The sequence below is a fragment of the Pongo pygmaeus genome, chromosome 1 (assembly GCF_028885625.2).
Source record: "Pongo pygmaeus isolate AG05252 chromosome 1, NHGRI_mPonPyg2-v2.0_pri, whole genome shotgun sequence".
NCBI lineage: Eukaryota > Metazoa > Chordata > Mammalia > Primates > Hominidae > Pongo > Pongo pygmaeus.
Window position 1 is genome coordinate 182,376,907 of NC_072373.2, and position 23,312 is coordinate 182,400,218.

General features: G+C 43.7%; 1 pseudogene; it reads left to right on the top strand.

Moving 5' to 3' along the window:
* Nucleotides 1-5,823, top strand: part of LOC129044728 (putative selection and upkeep of intraepithelial T-cells protein 1 homolog) — a 73,740-nt pseudogene extending 67,917 nt beyond the window's left edge.
* Nucleotides 5,824-23,312: the final 17,489 nt, after the last annotated feature.

The window sequence follows — 23,312 nt, forward strand, 5'->3', positions numbered from 1 at the left end:
TACCTGGTTTGGTGTGGTGACCCCAGTGAGGGCAAGGGGATCTCTAAGGGTTTGTGCTATGCTATGAACCATAATACACTTGTCAACACCAGCCAAGATCACATTAACATGGGAGCAGCAGGTCAGCCTCCTCTTTCCTGTCCACCTCTGGTTCCCAGATTGGTTTTTTATGAACAAACAAAAGACTGAGCTCCCTAAGATGAGGTATTCATAGTTGGGGGTTTGGGCATAAAGGCAGACTGGTTCCACTAGACTCCTGCTCACTGTCTGCGGTTCCCTCTGCCTCTTCTCTGTGGCTATCCCCAACACGCAGATTGGCATCTACCTGTCAGCCAATGCACACAAGGCTCAGCTCTCTCAATCATTAAAGAAAAAAAAAAAACAAAAAAAACACTCCTTGAGACTCCAACTCCTAGATTCTTTTCCTAGGAAATGCAAACCCATTCTCAAATGAAAAGTCACATTTCCACTGTCAGCCAGGCACCACCAAAGTTGGTCTTGACCAGTAGGTGGATTGACTGATTCCTCCCAGGGCTGTGAATGAGGATACATCTTCCATGCTGACCCATCTGTCTCTCTCTTTCTTTCTCCCTCCCTCTCAACACACACACACATAGACAGACACACACCCAGGGACACACATACAGAGACACAAAAATACATACACACAGACACACACACAGAGATACAGGTATACAGAGACACACAGAGGTAGACACACCCAGAAACAAACAAAATGACACACACATACATAGACACAGATACACACATATAGACACACACAGAGACACAAACAGAAACACATATCAAAGACACATAAGGCACACAGAGAACACACACACAGATACACACACAAACACACAGAGACCCACAGACATTCACACAGACATACACATAGACACAGAAGCACAGACACAGAGACACGCACAGACACAGAAACACACACAGACACAGAGATACATACAGACACACAGACACACACACAGACGGCCTTAACGTCCAGCTTCAGGGCAATGCCCTCAGGCATAGGCACTGTCCCCATTTCATCCCTGTATGCCCAGCAAAGTGCCTGCACACAGTATGTGCACAATAAACGTTTGCGGAACTCAACAAAGCCACAGGGGAGCCAGTCCAGGCTGCTTAGAGCAGCTGCTTAGAGCAGCAATGAGAAAAATGAGTCCTGTCCAAATTTCCTTCTGATTAAATCCTGCATATAAAGTTCTAACTGGAAGATTTTACATTGTAAAAACATTTCTGAGACCCTCCCCACTTCCTTTCCCACAAAGCCCAGACTCCATCATGAGCCCCTGTGACGTGGCCCCTATTCTCTTGGCTGCAGCCTCTTGGGGAGAGTACAGTATGAGGCAATTCTCCGGGAGGTTCCCAGATCATCTTTGGCCTACTTGTGTGCCCCCAAGAAACCTGGGATCCTGGGAAACCCCATTATCAGATAGTGCCTGTTCACCAAGAGTCCTCCTGCCCAACAGCTTCCTACGCCATATTGAAACCCACGTTTGCCTGACTCCAGAGCCTGTGCTTGAAACCACTGTGCCCCACAGCCTCCAGCACCATCAGCAATGAGAATCCCCAGATAAGATGAAAACAGCGTTTCCAGCCAGGACAGCAAGGCCCACGGCTGCAGCAGGAAGAGTCACAGGAGGAACTGGGCCCGGTTTCATGAGGAGGCAATTATGGTTGTCAGAGGCACCTCAGAGTCTGGATGATACATGTGAGAACATTCCTTCATTCATTCCTAGAAATGAGACATTACAGAATATGGTTGAAGCAAAGGGTCTAGCATCAGACAGAGCTGGGTTTAAATCTTGGCTCTGCCACTCAAATGCCAGGTAACCTTGGTCAAGCCATCTGAACTGCCTCATTCTCACTCAACTGTAAATTTGAGAATGATCGTATCCCTATTTTAAAGGTTGTTGTGAAGATTAAATGAGATAATGTATATAACATAGTTATTAGACCCTCACAAAAGCCTTACAAGGTAGATATTTTATTCCCATTTTGCATTTGAGAAAACTGAGGCACTAGGAAGGAAAAAAATGTTTCCAAGTTTGCCCGGGCCCAGTGGCTCAGACCTCTAATCCCAACACTTTGGAAGCCTGAGGGGGGCAGTTCAGTTGAGGTGAGGAGTTTGAGACCAGCCTGGCCAACGTTACAAAACCCCATCTTTACTAAAAATACAAAAATTAGCCAGGCAGGGCGGCAGGCACCTATAATCCCAGCTACTTGGGAGGCTGAGGCAGGAGAATCACTTGAATCTGGGAGGTGGAGACTGCAGTGAGCCGAGATCACACCACTGCTCTCCAGCCTGGGCAACAGTGCAAGACTCTGTCTCAAAAAAAAAAAAAAAGTTTCCAAGTTTGCACAGCTTGTCACTGGCAGAGGCAGAGGTGGGACATAGAATACAGTTCTGCCTGATTCTTCAGCCTCTGCTGATAGCCCATCTCACTTTCTCTGTCCATCTCAGGATGTGTGGAGTCCCCTGCCATCTGAGTGACCACTCTTGCAGGACGAGGCGTCACCATGGCCTGGAAAAACCAGCCTCAGTGCCCTCAGTATTTTTTGGTTGCTCCTTCCCTGCAGTCCTTCATGGCACCAGAAACTGACTCTTCCTGGCTCCAGTTCTCTTCTAGATCTGAGAGGACAAAAGCCCCACATCCTCCCAGCAACCTGTGCATCAGTAAAGGCTGCCTTGCTCCCTGTCTACAGTGGGCAGTAGGTGCCTCCCAGCCTGAAGCCCTCTTCTGCTTCAAGAAAGGACCTATGCAGTTCTCTCCTGCTTCTGAACCCACTATTACAAGCCTATGAACAGGGAGTGAGTGGCCTGTGCTCACAGCAGGTGCACGGTCCACCACTCTGCCTCTGGCAGCCAGAGACACTCACCCCAGTGTGAGCTATTTAGGCCAGTCTCAAGGGGTCCTGGCCCATCTCACCTCCCCTCTTCATCCCTCTCAGTTCAGGATGTGGGCCTTCTTGATTTCATAGTTCTCTTTTCTTGTTACCTAGAGGACACGCTCTCCCCACCCACCTGCAAACACTTGTGTGGGAGTAGCTATTTCAACATCATGAGCAAAAGATAAGTTTTTAAAACTACAGCAGATGGTGAGAACATAAGAATCACCTTAGGTATTATAGTTGCTTAAAATTATCCTCCTGCAAGAGATTTTAATATGGAAGAGCCTGAGGTGAGGCTCAAGAAGCTGCGTTGTTAACTCTGGGGTCTCCTGACACCAGCCCTCAGGGCCTTGCTGCTTTAATGCTCCTGACTCAAAGTCCTGGGGAAGGATACCAGTCATTAAATCCCAGCCAGGACCTCCAAGGTGAAAACTGACAAAGCACAGGCTCCCGTGTCAAACAAATCTGATTCACATCCCAGCTGCACCATTTTCTAGCTATGCAGTTGGGGTCTAATGACTTACCATCTGTGAGCCTCAATTACCTTTCCCTGGGACCCCCTCCCTCATGCCTATTTTTACAGTTATCATGAGGATTAAGTGAGGAATTATACATTAACTAAATGGCTCAGAACAAGTTAAATCAGCCTCCCTTCAGTCTCTGCTTACCTCTCTACCAGGGGATCTCATGCCCATGTCTCCAGCTTAGCATTTGTTGCAACACATTGAGAATATCTGGGTATGTCTCTCTCTCCAGTAGGCTGTGAGCTCCTCGAGGACAGGAGCCAGGATTAAACCCTCTTTTTATTTCCATGGCCTAATGCAGAGCCCAGCATACAGTAGGGTCTCCATGAGTTGTGGGTCTATTGAAATAGAGAGGACATTCATTGTGTCCTTCCACCCCTGGAACCTCAGTCAGTTCATGCAAAAATAGCAAAACCTATCTGTGTCCACTGAATTACTATTTAGTACCAGGCCCTGTGCTAGGGACATAGCATACCTCACTTCTAATCCTTATTCATCCCTGTGGATATATATTACTAACTCTGACCCCACTATGCACATGCACACACATCCTGGGTTTTTGTTTTGTTTTTTCACTTAGGAGGTTACTATGGTTCAGAAAGATGAGGTATCTTGCCCACAGTAATATAGCTAGAGGATCTAGTTCAACCATTGTGGACGACAGTGTGGTGATTCCTCAAGGATCTAGAACTAGAAATACCATTTGACCCAGCCATCCCATTACTGGGTATATATCCAAAGGATTATAAATCATGCTACTATAAAGGCACATGCACACGTATGTTTATTGCGGCACTATTCACAATAGCAAAGACTTGGAACCAATCCAAATGTCCATCAATGATAGACTGGATTAAGAAAATGTGGCACATATACACCATGGAATACTATGCAGCCATAAAAAAGGATGAGTTCATGTCATTTGTAAGGACACGGATGAAGCTGGAAACCATCATTCTCAGCAAACTATCGCAAGAACAAAAAACCAAACACCACATGTTCTCACTCATAGGTGGGAATTGAACAATAAGAAACACTTGGACACAGGAAGGGAAACATCACACACTGGGGCCTGTTGTGGGGTTGGGGGAAGAGAGGAGGGATAGCATTAGCAGATATACCTAAGGTAAATGACGAGTTAATGGGTGCAGCACATCAACATGGCGCATGTATACATATGTAACAAACCTACATGTTGTGCACATGTACCCTAGAACCTAGAGTATAATAATAAAAAAAAAAATTAAAAAAAAAAGACTGACACCCAAACCATAGCCCCAAAGCCTGTCCCTCCTCACTGCAGCAACAGCCTCTCTTCCATAACCAAGGACCAACGCCTTTGCCTGAGGATCCTTCCCCTTTCTCAAGACTTGTTGAGGTCAAGGTGAAGGGCATGAAAGGAGCCAAGCAAATTTCAGTGTCAGTGCGTGCCTTAATGCCCGTCTGATACGTACTCATCTAAAATTCTCCACAGACTGAAGCCATAAAATCATAGCCTTATTTAGTGGTTTCTCCAAGTCTAGCTCTGAGGCAGCTCCACAACTCTTGGCTAGGAATATTAATTCAAATAACTCACGCAGACAGCTGTGTAACCAAGACGAGAGATAGATGGAGCCCGGAACGCCCCTGTGCTGTAGATCACAACCCCCCACTCCCATACCCTCCCCCAAGCTGCCCGGACAGAAAGAGGTCAGTGATTAATTATGCTAAGATAAACAGAGTTAATTTTCTTCCTGGATAAAACTAATTACAACTGTGTTTGTTTTGGTAGGACATGGAATTACTGTCCCCGGTGACAAATCTTCCTAATTGAAAAGAGTGTTTATTTTAAAGGGGTGGGCGTTGGGGTCACTAAACAACAGTTAGCTAGTGTTTTCCCCATTTTTCACTCGAAGAGGGACAGTGATTAGGCGTTGGCCTCAAAGAAGCGAGCAAAATCTTTTTGTCCACGTTTCCTTCCTTCAAGCCCGCTTGAGAGCCTTGGCAACAGCATGAGGGAGAAGAAGTTGGCAGTTTGGAGGTTTCCAAGAAGAATTCATGCCCTGTGGTTAATTAGCTTTTAGTGGGTGGTGAAATCAGGGTGAACCCCTCTTTGGAAATCCAGTGAGGAGGGAGGAATGAGCATTTTGAATCCCACCACCCAGCAACATCATAAACTGTGGGAGAACATGTGACCCAACTCAAATCAATTCTTGCAGCATTATGCTACGTCAGCTCAGTGCTAAAGCAACAGGGATAGAGAATAGGGCAGCAGTGTCCCTGCTCTCAAGGAGGCCAGAACAAGTCATCGTTGTTCACATATCTGGTGCAGAAGGAGCAGAAGGAAGAAGCTGTGGAGAAGGTGGGCAAGCAGAGAAGAGGAAGAGCCTTCCACCAGAGACCAGTGTGAGCAAAGGCACGCAGGTGCACGGTGTGTTTCAAGAGCTGTACGTAATCCAGTGTGCCTGGGATAACAGGGTGAATGGAGGCACGTGACTGCAGAGGAGGCTGGAAAGATACCTGGTATTTGGATCATGACAGTTTATGTTCATTTACTAAGGCTGCCATAACAAATTACCACAAACTGGGTGGCTTAAAACAACAGAAATGTATTGTCTCGCGGTTCTGGAGGCTGGAGATCCAAAATCAAGGTATTGGTAAGGGTTTGCTCCCTCCAAAGCCTTTTTGGAAAGAAGAATCCTTTCCTTGCCTCTTCCAGCTTCTGGAAGCAGCACCAGGTGTTCCTTGGCTTGTGGCAGCATAACTCCAATCTCTGCCTTCACTTCCCATGGCTGTCCTCCCTCTATTCCTATGTCTGTGTCCAAATTTCCCTCTTCTTATACAGATTCCAGTCATACTGGATTAAGAGCCCACCTTACTCCAGCATGACCTCATCTTACTAATTACATTTCAACAACTCCATTCCCAAATAAGCTCACATTCTGGGGTATGAGGATTAGGGCTTGAATGTACATTTCTGGAGGACACAATTCAATCCATAGCACAGGTTGCAGAGGCCACTTACAGGAGTATAAAGTTTAGGAGCAGAGGGAAGACACTCTAAGAGCTGTAAGTGATGGAGGGGCTTCATTTGTTTGTTTTATTTTATATAAGAAGACTTCTCTGGGTCCAATTTGGAGGACTCATAGGTGAGCATGACTCAAAACAGGAAGACCAGTTGGGTAAAAAGTTGTTACAAAAATGCTGGTGAATCTTGATTGTACCCAGAGATTGACAGTGGCAGAAAAGGTGGGTTGGAGAGAAAGGAATCTGTGACAGGGCTGTTTCGATTTCCAGGATTCTGGGGTTTAAAGAACCTCATTATTACTGGGGTGGTGGAACAGTAAAGAAAAGGGGGGGGAGTCAAGGACCACTTCCAGGTTTCTGAGCTCACTGAGGAGAAGCAGACTGGAGGGGAAAGGAGTTCAGTTCTGTACAAGTGACAAGTTATGCAATCAGTGACATTCGGGAAACAGTAGGAGATAAAGGTCTGAGATTCAGGGAAACACTTTCCTCTGGAGATATAGATTTAGAAGCCATCAAGAATTAGACGATCATTGAGGCAGGAAGATGGATGATGCTCCAGAAAGACCACATAGAGTGAGAAGAGAAGGTCCAGGACAGAAGCCTGCAGAACCAGTCATGAGAGAGGCTAAAGGAGAAGGGGGATCAAGGGTTTACACTGAGAAAGTGCAGGGTCTGACTTCCCAGCCTTCCAGCCCCAAACCAAAGTGACCTCCTGCCACTGCGGTGCACACAGCAGTACTTACGTGCACTACACCTTCTCCTGAATGCTGATTATCCACACACGCGCAGAATCCCCTGATCCCAAACTCTGCCAGCTCCTTAAGTGCACTGTGGACCATGTCATTATCTGCTCCCCTTGGGTTCCTCACGGCCTCCCTAAAAAGGATTTAGCACAAAGCAAGTGCTTATCACTAAATATATGAATAAATGTGAATAATTAAACCACCGTCAAAGATTTATTTAGTACTTACTGTAGGTAAGGCAAGGTTCTCTAACAGAAACCAAGTATAGGGCACAAGATAAAACAGGTGCTTACTAAATGTTGATGAAAGGAAAGGAGGAAGGGGAAGACACCAGTTAGCATCAGAACTATTCAGAATAATGATAGTAAGAGGCTCCACCGGAGAGGCCCCAGGACTGCGTGATTGTGATACGGAAGAAAGGGCAGAAGGTTGGACATCGGGACACCTACATGCCAATCCTCCTCTCACAGTAACTCCCTGTGTAAATCATTCAGCTTTCTGGACCCAGTTTGCCCGAGTATAAAGTTAGGGGTTTCGGTTATAGATTTTCTGATAACTTTTGCCTCTGCAAAGCTAGAGTCCAAATTAAAAGTGTTGAAAGACACAGTACAGAGGAAAACTAAGCTCTGGTTTTTTTCCGACAGTTACACACAGAAATGCTGAACATTTTCTCAAGTAATCCTCACCCCTGTCTCACAGAGAAGAAATGGAGGCTCAGAGACGTTTTGATATGCCCAAGGACCGTGAGAAGGCTGGAGCACGGGACTGGGGACGCACCAGGGCTGGGAGACAGGGGCGAGCATCCCCACAGTCATGGATGGCAGGGAGGCCGCGCTGCAGAGCCATTAAAACATGGCCTCTGGACAAAGGCCACCCGGTGTGAACCCTAATGCAGGCAAAAACGTGTTTCACACAGTTTTGAATTATTTGAGGCTTGGAGTTGTTCCAACAGCAGTTAAAGGTACTGACTCAGGGAGGAGGTCCTTCCCGTGGCTTACCAAAAGTATTTTCAGATCCTTGGGCTAGCGGGGAAGTGACAGTATTATAACCACGGGGAGCCGCGGTCAGCAGGGCTGCGGAGGAGGGATGAGACCTGCACTGTAGCTCAGGCTGTCCGTGGCACGTTCCCTCTGGCCTCAGCCTCCTCGTCGCTAATGCTTCATCAGTAAGCCCCAAGATCCTTTTCAACTCTGACACTCTGTGAAACCTCACCCTGAATTCTAGGAGCCCAGGTTGTTGATTTGTGTTGCACAGTTAAACGCTTCATGCTTGTGTGAGGCTGCCATTCTCTGGAACACTCTGAAGCAGCAGCTTCGAAACGCAGGTCCCTGCACAAAGCTGAATCATAACTACCTGTAGGGCTTTATAAAAACACATATGCCAGGCCGCCACACCAAACCCACGGCGTCAAAATCTCGGGGGCGGAGCCTGGGAATTTGTGTTATTAGAAATCTCCCAGGTGAGCCCGGTGCTCAGATCCACCCGTAGAACCAGTTATGCAGCTGCCGCACCTGCGTTTCCGAAGCAGCACCTGCCACCTGGTGCACATAGAAGGTACTGCAGGGACTCTGCAGGTCCAGGCAGCTCACTGCAAAGGGTGGAAGAGGACTCTGGGGTTTCTCAATCTGGGTAACCAGCTGTCAGATATAGCTGAGCTTAAATCCTCACACTGACACCTCCAGCAATGTAACCAGAGGTGTACTTAGAAAAACTGGGTGGAAATCCAGTGTCAAATGTGGGTTCTCTCTTGGAATAGCAAAAAAAAAAAAAAAAAAAAAAAAAAAGTCCTATTCTTTCTCTTATGAATGGGAAAAGTGTTTTCTGCTATGCAAAGATCTAATTTCTTGGGGTGGTGATGGAGATAGAGTAATGAAGCAGGGGCAGCGAAGATGTGGAGGAGAAAATAAACGCATATGTTTGGGTTCATTTGGACTTTTTCTTTCAGTGGTGAAGAGAACTTAACTAGTAATAAAGGACAGATAATAACCATGGTTAATCCTTGGATAGAGCAGACCATGTGCCAGACACTGATTAACAGCTTCATCTGTATTCACACTTCATTTCCAGCGCCAGCCCAGTGAAGTAGGCACTATCATGACGCCCATAAAAACATATAAAGAAACTAAAGTACAAAGAGGTTAAGTGATTTACTTGATGCCTCTCACCTGGATGTAGTTCCGTGCGTTCTGATCCAACATTTCATCTTCATAAAACAAATATTTTCACATAGTGTTCCCCTTCCTCATCCACCTCCATTCAGCATTCAAACTGCCCTTGCTTCATCAGGAGATGGACTGACAACACAGCTTAGAGAAATGGAAAACACTCAACATAAGCAAAAATGTTTGGAAAAACATCAAGGATAAGAGCAAAGTGATTAAGGAGAATGACGCTTCCTGTGAACTGGAGAGATACATGTGAAATTTCTATAATCTATATTTAGACAAATTGGTTGTGCCTCGGTTTCTGTCATCTGCCAAGTGGGGGAAAAACTAGTGCCTATCCTATAGGTTGTGAAGAGCAAATTACATAGTGTGTGTACAGCACTCAGCACAGTACCCCTTTCAATGTTTAGCAGCTGTTGTTAGCAGATCAGATGTAACCAGTTTATTGAGAAGCTGCAATCCATTGGGGTATAGGTATAAACAGTTCAACTTATTTACTCTAGCCACAACTGTTAACCATGATTTGTCCTATCTGTCAGTATCATTTTCTAATGATATTTTCAGGTAGATCCTATTGCTTTCCCATCAATATCAGTTACCAAAAGTCCCGTCTGGTCTAGTTCACAACTCCCATCTCGTATCCAGTTTCAATAGCATTTCCTCGTCTCGCTTCAATGTTTGCCAGACTTGTACCTCAAGTTACGAGAGTGGGAAGGGGACATGGAGAAACCCCCGTCACTACAAAAAAGTACAAAATTAGGTGGGCATGGTGGTGCATGTCTGTAGTCCCAGCTACTTGGGAGACTGAGGCACAAGAATCACTTGAACCTGGGAGGCGGAGTTTGCAGTGAGCCGAGATCACATCACTGTACTCCAGCACCTGGGCAACAGAGTGAGACTGTCAAAAAAAGAAAAAAAAAAGAAAAAAACCCACAAAGAGTGGTAAAGGGTTGTGGTCTTGTCTTCTAATATTCCTCCTTTCTTTTCTGGGTCTAGTGCCTTTCATGTTGAGGGAAGAAGGGAAAATAAGAGGAATAACAGAGATCACTCTAAATAAGTGGCTGTTTGTCATTGGTGGAGAAGGGTTCCTGATCTTACACAGGCTTTACCTGCTTCCCTCTGTTGCTGATGGCCTCTGACAATATGTTGGCCTCCTATTAGATGATGTGGTATATGGAGTTATATGGTTTTGGAGGCAGATGTTCATCTTTATGCCAGCCCCCTCCATCTCTGATGACCCCACAGAGGGGTAGCTGTGTCTCCCTTCATCCTATTAGCAGTCTGTGGCTCCCAGCTTCCTCTTTGGCCAGATGTCACCTTATCTGGTCCACATCAATCAGAAGTTCCACCTTATCCTCCAACTTCTGTTCTCTCCTTAAAATGGAGCCCTGATGAACATGGAGGTCTTCTACACTCCCCAAGGGCTGAAGGGAAGTTGGTGAGGTAGACAAAGAGCACAGCATTTTCTTCTTTTGGGGAAAACTTCACTAGAGCACCTGCTCTCCCTTCGGAAGTGGTTGCTCCACCATGCTTCCAGACATCAGAAATCTGTGGTAAGAATTGGATGCCAGGAGATTTGCACTTTTGCCCATAATTAAGTTACCAGGATTGAATTTACCCTCCTGCCTTCAAAATAAAAAAGTCAAAATGTCAGAAACAGCCATTTTCAAGACACTAGACCTAAGACAACAAAGGATAGTTACTCCCTAAGAGACAAGAAACAAACTAGGTAAGCCCTATGACTGCCCCAGCTTGCTGCCTTCAGAGAATATCCAGGCTACGGGACAGAGAAGAAAGTCTGAGTGGAGCCCAGTAGGATCCCTGAACTGAGATGATAAGGCTGCAAGTTAGGGAAACCAAGTGGACTAGAGTTCATGGATGGACAAAGTAATAAAAGGAAAGAGACGTGCAGAGAAAGAGCCCTGATGATCTGCAGAGCATCCCCCTCTGATATTCAACAGAGTCCTGATTAGCACATGCATATGAAGTAACACTTGAGGATGGAGGAAAAATAATTTGAAAAGATTAAAGAACATTGTCTGATTCTCACACGGGGCTGGGAATATTGCATACTCCCCCCGACAGCTGAACGAAATCATACTTTATGAGCATTGGGTAGAGTACCCCAGAAAATCTTGCTTAGTAGTGGGGCATAATTAGCCCTAGACTGCTCAGATATGCCAAATAAATCATAAAAGCAAGACCCAAGAAGATCAAACAATGTCCAGGCAACTTAACACATCCCAGAACAAAGCTCAAGAAGATTTATAAGAATCAAAAAGATCCACCACCCAATAAGGTAAAAGTTACCATTTCTGGTATCTAATCAAAGATAACCAAGCATGCAAAGAAGCAAGAAAACACAGAGAGAATAATCAAGCAATCAAAACCATCCAAGAACTGAAACAGATTTAAAATTGTCAGGCTAAGATGTCAAAATAATTATTATAATTGTCCTCTATATGTTCAAAAGTTAAGTAGAGGCATGGATGATTTCAAAAATACTCAAATAGAACCTAGAGATGAAAACTACAATGTTTTAGATGAAAAATACTCTGAGTAGGATTAAGGATATATTAAACATGGCAGAAGAATGGCTAACTCGAAGACACAGCAATTTAAAAAATGGCAAAATAAACATCAGAAGAAAAAATAATAGAATTCAGTGCAGAAATCAATGGAATAGAAAACAGTACAACAGTAGGGGGAAAATATCAATGAAACCAAGAGATGATTTTTTTAAGATCAATGGAATTGACCAAACTCCAGCCAAGTTGATCAGGGAAAATATGAAAAAAGACATAAATTACAAGATTAGGAATGAGACAGGTGCCATTACCACACATTCCCCTATATTAAAAAATAGGAGAATATTATGAGCAACTTTATACCTATAAATTTGACAACTCAGCAAACCAATTCTTTAAAAGACACAAATTATGAAAGCACAGTCAAAAAGAAATAACCTTAGCATCTCTGTATCTACTTGTTTTTTTCTTTTTTGTTTGTTTTTTTGTTTTTTTCAGTCAACATACATTTATTGAGCATCGACTCTGTGCCGGGCCCTGGGTGGGCACAGGGGGCTCAGAGACGAATCAAACGCAGACCCTACCATTGAGGCCCTCACAGCCTGGCAGGGCAATTGGTGACGTCAATGGACACTCACGATACAGTGTGGTAGTGTGGTGTTAGAGGTAGCACAGGTGACCGAGGGAGCACAGAGAAAGGTCCCCTGACCCAGCTGGGGGTGGCAAGGAGGGCTTCTTGGAGGAGGTGACACCTGAAGAGGGCTTTAGGGAGTGAACGAGAGGGTGTCTCGTCTGAGGAAGTGGCCTGTGCAACGGTTCAGTGGTAGGGACAATGGTGGCGGCTGGGAGTTGAGCAAGGGCCAGTCCAGGAAGGGCCGTGGAGTCCGCAGGCAACAGGGAGCGCTGAGGGGTGTGAAGCAGGCGGTCGGCAGAGGGCACGCTAGAAGCCAGCATGAAGGGTGGCCCAGGGGACAGGGCAGGGGAGAAGGGTGGGTCGCCGTGGACAGCAGAGGTGGATGAACACGGCCCTTGCCCAGGGGGTCTCGTCCTGCCTGGAGGCCCCCTCGGCAGCGGGGAGGTGGGGGTGCAGGCTGCCAGCCACGGGGCCGCAGGGTGCACAGCACTGGGTCCAGTGGCTTGAGCGTGGCCTGCTACTGCAGCCCGAAGCCCTGCCCAGGCACCAGCTGGAACTCCAGCCTCTGCAGTAGCTTTGCCATGACCACCTTCACCTCCATCTGAGCAAACTGCTGACCGACGCAGGAGTGGTGGCCCAGGGAGAAGGGGAAGTAGGTGAACCGTGGCTTGGGTGCTCCGGGGCCGAAGCCATAGGGGTTGAAAGTCAGCGGGTCTCTACTAATAAAATAGAACTTACAGACAAAAAAAACTTTCCCACTAATGAAGAAAACTCTAGTTTCTTCACTAATGAGTTATCCCAAACATTAAAAGAAGAAATAACACTAATTCTACACAAACTCTTCCAGAAAACTGAAGAAGGAATGCCCGCCAACTCATTATTTGATGCCAGCATTACCCTGACACTGAACCCGGATAATGACAATACCAGAAAACTACAAGCCAATATCTTTCAAAAACACAGATACAAACTTATAAACAAAATTTTAGCAAATCAAATCCATATTAAAATTTAACAAATTAAATCCAATAGATAAAAAGGATAATGTATTATGGCCAAGTGAAGTTTTTCCAAGGAATGCATGCTTAGTTTGACATACGAAAATCAGTGCCAGTTCTGCAGATCTTTTGCACAACAATGTGAACATACTTAATAAACCGTACAGTTAAAAATGGTTTAGATAGAAAATGTGTGTTATGCAAGGTTTTTATCACAATTAAATTTTTTAAGAAAAATCAATGTAATTCACCATTTTAACACATTGAAAAGCAAAAAAAAAAAAAAAAAAAAAAAAAAGACCCCACATGATTATATCAACAGAGACAAGAAAAAGCATTTAGCAAGATCCAACAACCTTACAAAATCCAGCTAATCTGGATAACAACTCTCAACCAACTAGGAATAGAAGAAAACTTTCTCATTTTAAAAAGTCAACAAAAATATCTACAGCTAACATTTTATTTAATGATAAAGACTAAATGTTTTCCCTCTAATATCAAGAAAAAGAAAAAGATGTCTACTTTCAGCAATTTTTTCAACATTGTTCTGGATGTTTTAGCCATGTGTGCAATCAGGAAAGAAAAGAATAGGAAGAATCCGGGTTGGAAAGGAGTGAATAAAATCATTTTTTATTCCCAGACGATGTAACTGTCTATGTAGAAAATAATGGTATGTGCAAAAATCTATTAGAACTAATAAGTTTAACAAGATTGCAGGATATAAGGTCAATATAAAAAAGCGATTGTATTTCCATATCAGATACACAAACTATCAGAAATAAAATATTTTAAAATATATTTACAATAGCATCCACCAAAAAAAAATTAAACAATTAGGGGTAAATCAGACAGAAGGTATGAAAGACCTATACACTAAGAACTACAAACCATCACTGAGAGCAAGCAAAGAAGATCTAAATAAATGGAGACATTCTTTGTTTGTGGATCAGAAAACTCACCATGGTTAAGATTTTACTTCTCCCCAAATTGATCTATACATTCATGCATTCCACATCAAAATCCCAGCAGGCTTATGGCATAAATTGATAAGTTGATTCTAAAATTCATGTGATCATAAAAAAGACCTAGAATAACTAAAACAATTCTGAAAAAGAACAATGTTGATAGGATAACTCTACCTGATTCAAGACTTATTATAAAGTAATCAAAGTGTGACATTAGAATCAAACTAGACAAATAGATCAATGGAACAGAATACAGAGTCCATAAATGGATCCACACATATATGGACAATTGATGTTTGACAAAGATTTAAAAGCAATTCAAGGGAGGAAGGACAGTCTTTTCAATAAATGTTGTTAACACAGCTGGATGTATGTAAGCAAACAAAACAAAACAGAAAGAGAGGGTCCAATTCGTAATTCACACTGTATATAAAAAATTAACTCAAACTAAGTTATAGATCTAAATGTAAATCATACATTTATAACATTTTTTGGAGAAAATTTTTGTGACCACAGGATAGGCAAAGTCTTTTAGATTCAACATCAAAGTACAATCCATAAAAGAAAATTTTGATAAATTGGACGTTATCAAAATTTAAAACTTCATACTTCAAAAGACACAAGAAAATGAAAAGACAAGCTACAGAATGGGTGAAAATATTTGCAGAGCATATATTTGGCAAAGGACTTGTATTCAAAATCTATAAAGAACTCTCAAATTCAATAAAAAGAAAACAAGCAATCCAATAAAAAAATAGACAAAATATTTGAAGAGACATTTTACCAAAGAATATATGTGCATGGCAAATAAGCGCATGAAAAGGTGCTCATCATCCTTAGCAATTTTAAAACCACAAAACCATGACACACCTATTAAGATGGCTATAATCTAAAAGACTGATCATGCCAAGTGTTGGTGAGGATCTCAACTTGATACTCTTCTAATGGGAATGTAAAATGATAGAACCACTTCAGAAAAAATAGTTTGGCAGTCTCAAAATCTACAGCTACCATATGATCTAACCATTCCAACTAAAAATACATGAGCACATATGTTCATACAAGACTTGTACATGAATGTGGATAACAGCTTTATTTGTAATAGCCCCAAACTGAAAACAACTCAAAAGTCCATCAACAGGTGAGTGGATAAATACATGAGTGTATTTACATACCATGGAATGCTACTCTGCAGTAAAAAGGAATGAAGAAATCATACAGCAGCAATATGAGTAAATCTCAAAATATTTATACTGAGTGAGAGAAGTCAGACAGAAAAGAGTGCATACTGTATGATTCTATTTATATGAAACTCCAGAAAATGCAAACTAATCTATAACAACAGAAAACAGATCAATGGTTGCCTGGGAAGGGTGGGTGGGGGATGAGATGGGGGAGTAATCACAAAGGGGCAAACTTTTACCAAATAAAAGTGAGGAAGATGGGTCTATTCACTATCTTCATTGTGGTGAGGGCTTTAGATGTGTATATACATGTCAATACTTGTAAAACTGCACACTTTGAGTATGTGTAATATGTCTATTACACCTCAATAAAGTTGTTTTTTAAAAAAGAAGCAACAGCAAATCTCAATCTCTGGTTCATGTGTACCCTCAAATTCCAGTGAATTTTGAAGAGGCTAAGCTCTTCCTAGAACTTTCCCTCTAAGTTCCACTGTGCCCTAATAGGGATGAGCCTGCAAATTCTTCACATCAGCAAACTTCTAACCAGGAAATGAACCTCTCCCTGTCCCCACTTCCTGTAGGTGCTCCCAATCTCTACAGGGCTCTCTCTTGGAACCACCTCCCCGACTTAGATTAAGTTAGGAGAGAAGTGGGGGGATGGGAGTGAGAAGGGAGTATCCCCTCTACAAACATTGCACTTTCTGAAATGACTATAACAAATTTCTGTCCCTCTCCTGACCTATCTTCTTGTGCAGACTGGTCGGGGGCAGGGAGTGGGTGGTTCTTCAAAGCTTCAGTGAAGATTAGGCATACTTGGGATGTTTATTTGCCTCCAAAGGTGATTTCTGACCCTGATTGTTAGCAGCTGCAGGGCAACCTCCTGCTCAGATAGAAAACTCAGGAGAAAGGGAGTCTTGCTGACTGGCTCAGGCTTTGCAAGGGGAGGAGTCTTTCTAAGTGGGAAGTGGGTAGGGGCAGCCGTGGGTCCAGAAAGCTTCAAGCTGCCTATCAAGCTAAGAAAGTAAATCTTTAATGACTTCTCTTTGGGGAGAATTAAGAGTTGGGGCAGCCAGATAGGGAAGGCAGCAGTGTTTTGTCTCAGGCTTTCTTCCCCCACACTCTTTTCCCCTTTTTTGCTCCTCCTTTCAGCACTCAGCATTGCTGATGAAGGAAACATAGAAAACTCTTTTATGTCTAATATTTTTCTACTATGAATGTAATTTGTAACATACAATTGTTTACTCTTGACCAAAAGTAATTAAATATTTAAATCATACAAACATCATGTCAATTAGAGTAGGTTTTAATGATGCCTGCCTTATTCTGGAGGTTCTGAGAGAGATGGGAGAAAAAATATCCTTGTAAGGGTCTCATAGGAAACTCCAGAACAAGCTTGTACAACCTAAGGCCCATGGGCTGCATGCAGCCCAGAATGGCTTTGAATGCAGCCCGACACAAATTTGTCAACTTTCTTAAAACATTATGAGTTTTTTTTGAGTTTTTCTTTTTTAGCTCATCGGCTACCATTAGTATTTTATATGTATTTTATATTTGGCCCAAGACAATTATTCTTTTTCTGATGTGGCCCAGGGAAGTGAAAAGATTTGACAGTTCAGAGAGAAGGTTCTCTCTCTGAACTGTTATCTGGAGTTCATCCTTTACTCTTCATTCCCATAAACTGACCTCTCACTTCTAACTTGGCATGAAATTCTCTGCCTCGTCTTTGGGGCTCTTGAGCAAGCCTTGCAAGGATGTCTGAGACCCTGACACCCAGCCCAGTTGTGGTTAATGTGAAACTTTACAAGCAGATCTGCCAGTGAGCATTCTTCTGGGCTTCCAACCTTGCCCAAATGGGCTACGTCAATCATTGCTCTGACTGCCTTCTGAGGAAGTCAGGATAAGGGTCTAGTTATTTATGACAACCTCCTGAAGGCTTCTCTCTGCGAACTGGTTCCCTAGGAGAGGAGGTGGTCATTAAACCATCCACCTCCACTGTGCCCTTCCCTTACAAACAAGATCTTATTCTTTAAGTGCGTACTGATGCCAAGAAAGGGATTAGTTTGGTGGGGGAGAGGGAAATTCAAGCAACAGATAAACTTACATTGGATCTTAGAGCTACAGAAAAATCACCATGCCCACTCTGTAACAAGAGCCCTGAGATCCAGGGAAGGAATGTGTCCGAGCCTACACATGCCATTCAGAGGCAGGACTGGAACTAGAAGTCAAGTGCCCCTCTACCCCTCAGCCAAGGATTCTTTTCTGTAGCCATTTTTATTTTCAGAGAAAATTTCTGAGTAACTGCAAGATGTCTCAGAATCCTGCAAACATATTCATTTTTCTTTCTTTGAGGACTGAGTTTCATAATCAGGATGAAACTTCCTTTTCTGGAATGGGGTACCTCAGAGTCTTACTTTGGTTGGAAGGAGGAGGGATCACCTTTAAGAATGCAGATAGAGCAATAGAGCAGGAGAACCCCTCCCAACAATCCCTGCAAGGTCATTTGTACTAACTCTGTGTTGTAGATTAGCAAAGGGAAGACCAAAGAGTTAAAGCAGTTTGCCCTACTCAGTATTTTAATCCATGGGTGATTAAATTTGAATGATTTAAGAAATAAAAGAGAATAGAGATGGAGGCCAAAACAGCACCTTTACAGGTTATAGTTGGAGACAAATGGGTCTTATGGCAGAGAGTGGATAGATGCTCAGTAAACCTGCTTCCTCTTTTCGCTGGCCATCATTAGACCACAATTCCCAGCCTTGTTCGTTGTATGTGGTCATGTGACTTAGTTCTGGCCAGTAGAATGTGGGCAGAAGTGTTACACATCACTTACCAGTGAGATCCATAAAATTCTCCGACATATAATTCTCCATTCTCCCTCTTTTTCTTCATCTGCTGGTTGAATGATCCAAGAAGGCCCTAGAACAAGATTTTTCAACTTCAGCACTACTGGCATTTAGGCCAGATAATTCTTTATTAGAGATCGTCCTGTATACTGTAGGATATTTAGCAGCATCTCTGGTGTCTACCTACTAGACGCCAGTAGCATTCCCCACTCTCCAGTTGTGACAAACAAAAAGTTTCTAGACATTTCCAAATGCCCCAATCTGTGGCAAAATCATCCCCGGTTGAGAACCACTGTTCTAGAAGATGCCAGAGCCACACAACGGAGGGAACTTGGGTCCTGAATGACTGCATGAAGCAGAGCACCCTTTTCACATCTTTCAGTTACATGAGCAAGAAATTAACTTTTAGGCTGGGCATGGTGGCTCATGCCTGTAATCCCAGCACTTTGAGAGGCCAAAACAGGCAGATAGATCACTTGAGCCCAGAAGTTTGAAACCAGCGTGGGCAATGTGGTAAAACCCCATCTCTACAAAAAAATACAAAAAATTAACCTGGTGTGGTGGCATGTGCCTATGGTTCCAGCTACTTGCGATGCTGAGGTGGGAGGATCACATGAACCCAAGAGGTTGAGGGCGCAGTAAGCGTGATTCTGCTACTACACTCCAGCCTGGGTGACAGAGTAAATCCTGTCTCAAAAAAAAAAAAAAAAAAAAAAAGAAATTAACTTTTATCACAGTTTGGGAGATGTTGGTTCAAAAGGTATCCTGAATGACACAGTACAGCTAAATCATCCCCCTAAGTAGGCAGACTTTCCCAACCAAGCACAGCAGCACTATACGAGGCCATCCTTGGCTCAGCACTATACGAGGCCATCCTTGGCTATCAGGACAAGACCCAAGAGCAAGAGCAGAAAGTATGCTTCTTGTAGACAGACAGCTCTTAAGATAAACAAAGTAGCAGAACTGAGCTTCACATGCCCTAAAGTTCTTCCCAAATTCACCAATCAGATGTCACTTCTCATCTACAGGGGCAGAGAAATCTGAAATGTGCATAGTGAAAAAGCCTTCTTCTCAGAAACTCCCTCTTCATGAAACCAGGAGGCTCTGTTCCAGGAGACCCTAGAGCCTGTTGTCTTTCCCCTACACCAGAAGATCTGACTCAGTACAGAAAATGACCTGTATTCTGCTCAGTATGAATTATGCCCTGTGTTCTCATTTTCTCATTAAATGCTTTATCTTATTTTGTTTTCAAAGTCAAGGCTCAGTCTTCAGCCATGGCCAAGGGTCCATCTGTGACTAGACCGAAGCCTCACTTTGGGACTAGCCAGTTCAGCCCATCAAGGACAGGAGTTGGTCTGTGACACGAAAACAGAACCGGGCTGGAGAAGGGTAAAATTCACAGCCTCATCCTGAATTAACTCATGAATTTTGCCCAGCGCTCCCATCGCACAATCCATTTCCTTTCTTCATTGTCCTTTATATTTCTAAACAGGCCAGTGATATACTAACTGCTTCGCATAAAGCTGTCAAGAGAATGCAATGAGTGACCTCAGTCCGGGAGGAGCAGACCAGTGAAAAGGAAATAACTGGCTGGAAGCCAAGCAACATGGACCCACATCCAGATCTGATCTGTTGCTAACTGATTATTCCAAACTGGACATATTACTTTCCTTCTCTGGACCTCCGTTCCCTCTGCATAAGGTATGGATATTAAGTGGGGCATCTCTTTTATTTTAATTGCACTAAGAAGTATTAAATCAAGATCCTGTCTTACATCTATCATTAATGGTAACCACGTGCTGCTGCTTTTCCCTCCCTCATTGTTCCTCAGGTCCAGCTCAACTTTGGATGTTGTGAAACTCATAAAGCGGCAATAGCCCACAGTAGGTCTTCTTTATCCCAGACTGTCTCCAAACCCCAGCCTATTTCACTGGGAAAAAGACTAGGTACATTCTTAGGACCCTTAAGTTATATTATCCTAGAATTCTAGGATTCTAAGATTCTAATCTACATCTTTACTATTCTAGATTCTAGTCTAAACATCTGGTAGCCTAAAAGGCTTTGAGTCTTAATTCTTTCTTCTTTTTTTTTTTTTTTTTGAGACAAGGTCTTGCTCTGTTGCCCAGTCTAGAGTGCAGTGACATGATCATAACTCACTCCAGCCTCAAACTCCTAGGCTCAAGTGATCCTCCCACTTCAGCCACCAAGTAGCTGGAACTAGAAGCTTGTGCCACCATGCCCGTCTATTTTTTTAGACAGCTAGCACAGGCTGGCCTCAAACTCCTGGGCTCAAGCAATCCACCTCCCTCAGCCTCCCAAAGTGCTGGGATTACAGGCATGAGTCCATTCATGGCTCTTTGAGTCTTAATTCTAAAGCCCTAGAAGTCCAGACTTCTAACTAACTTGAGTTAAATGAGGTTACATAATAGTAATAGCTCAAATTTTCACTGGCTCCTGCCCCGAAGATTCCCAAATTCCTCATAGGTATCTTTCATGTCCTTACGAACACATTTGGTCAGTGAGAATGCAGCACCTTCTGTTCCTCTCTGCAGCTTCCACCTTTCCCCACTCTTCAGCCAGGTCTACCTGTCTACTGCCAATCATTACCCGGCCATTTCCCACCCCTACCTCCACCACACACACCAGTTAGCTACATCTGTTTAGCCTCATCTAAACCCAATGGAGGACAGAGGCCTAGACTCAAACTAAGCTCCTCACTTCTGAAATTCTTATCATTCGATATTTCAGTGCCCCCTATTTCTGTTTCAGATAGTTTAGAATTCCAAGTTTCTCACAATTTATAATCTGACTATCCTTGGACATTAATAATCTCAGCTTGAAAGATGTTTAGATTCTAAAACACTAGGCTTCTAATTCGGTGAGAGATGCCAGAGTATCTCCTACTCCCTCTCAGAGGCTCTGGAATCAAGGAAGTCAGAGAGGCCTTAGCCAGCTCTGAGAGAGCCTATGAGAGGGAGTAATAGATCTAAGGTGGGAGCAACACCACATGGAAAGAGTGCTGTGGACTCAGGGTGGAAGGAAGAGCAATCAAGCTTCTCTGTAGAATGCCCAGAGTGGTCACACCCCAGCAGGCTTCCCAGGCCCTTGGCAAGCAGTGAGCACCAACTTAACAACCTCCAATCAAGTGTGTTATTTATTTTACAAGTGACTATAAATATCAAAATAAAACTGAGAGTTTATGTACATGAGCTGGCCCCGGAGCTATTAAACTGCTAGTGGCTGTACATTTAGGAAGTTCTCCTCCCAGGGCTAAGGGTGGGACCGCCTGGCCTTTTGCAGGCTTGGTCCTAGCCCCACATCTCCCACGGTTCAGAGTTTTGGAGGTTTGATTCTTCCCAGCTTGGCTGCAGACCCCTCTAGCTCTAGTGAGTGGTGGATACATGGAGTAGGTTTCAGAACAGTGGAAGTGATTTAGGCATGTGTTGGGAAACTGGGGCCCCGTTCAAATATCTGATTTCGTAAGAAGCCCAGAAGGCTGGCAGAAATTCTTGGCCCAACACATCCCAGAGCCAGGAGCATCATCTGCAGCCAGAAGCAAGGAAGACTCAGCTTGGAGGAAATTGAGGGCAGAAAGAGAATTTTTTCTGTTGTAGCAGGGCTGGGCCTTCAACAGAAATGGCTCCAATATACTCCCTGGTGCTATGGAGAAGTTTTGACACATACCCCTATCAGCCAATCAAGTCCTCTGTGTGTCAGTCAATATGGGGGTCAGCCAGGTCTGTCCTTCATGATCATTATCAATAAAGCATTATCATTGAGATAAAGCCAGCCCTTAGCCTGGTCTTCAAATCTTTTACATCTTGACCTCAAGCCCTTTCCCAGTCTCACGTTCTGGCCCTCTCCATTGTAAACCCCACTGGTTCCCCCCCAAATCCTGCTTTGCACCGGCATGTCTCAGCCTGCACTCTCTGTCCCCTCCCTCTTCTGGTGGTCATTTACTCAACTCAGATGCAGATGAAATATTTCCTCCTCTTCTGTGAATCCTATTCTAACTCCCCAGGTGCTGGGGTCATGCGTCTCTTTAGTACTTAAAGAACTACTTTGTAATGTTCCATTTAAATGTCAGCCTCCCTATTAGACTGTACCATTTCTCATATCTGCATTCCCAGCCCCTAGCACAGGGCCTGGAATGGTATTTTATTTGGATATTTGCAGACATGGAGGAGTAGGAAGTGTGGCTAAAGCATGTCAGAATAAAATGGAAGAATCTGTTTTGATTCAGTGAAAACAAGGTGACCTCTGAAAGGATAGCAGGAGAAAGGCCAGAGTGAGACATGAGGACAGCTTGTGCCGGGCTTTAACCCCAGAGAGATGTCTGGCCTTTGTGCTGCTGCTTCTCTCTTTACCAATGGGATGATCACAGGCAGATTACTTAACCTCATCTGTAAAACGATGGTGGCTGTGAGGATTAACTGAGTTCATGTGTGTAAAATACTAGGACAGTGCCTGGCACATAATAAGCGTTAGAAAGATATGAACTTTTATAGTAGTAATTGAACTGCTGGAAAGGGCAGTGGTGGTAGTAGTGGCACCATTGTGGAGGTTATGAGGAAAACAAAGCCTTGCTAGCCAGGTTGAAATAGGCAATAGAGGTTGGCTTCTAGTGGAAATTGAGGCTTCCCCATTTTTACCAAGGTTACTCATGCTGTGACCCACATGGATAAAGGTCAAGGGCACTGCTGAGCCCACAGTGAGGGGAGAGTTCTCAGTGTTCTGAAGTAACACTCAGGCTGTCTGTCATGTAACATAGTATGTTTTGGATTTAATTCCTCTTAGGTCCCAGTCCTGAGT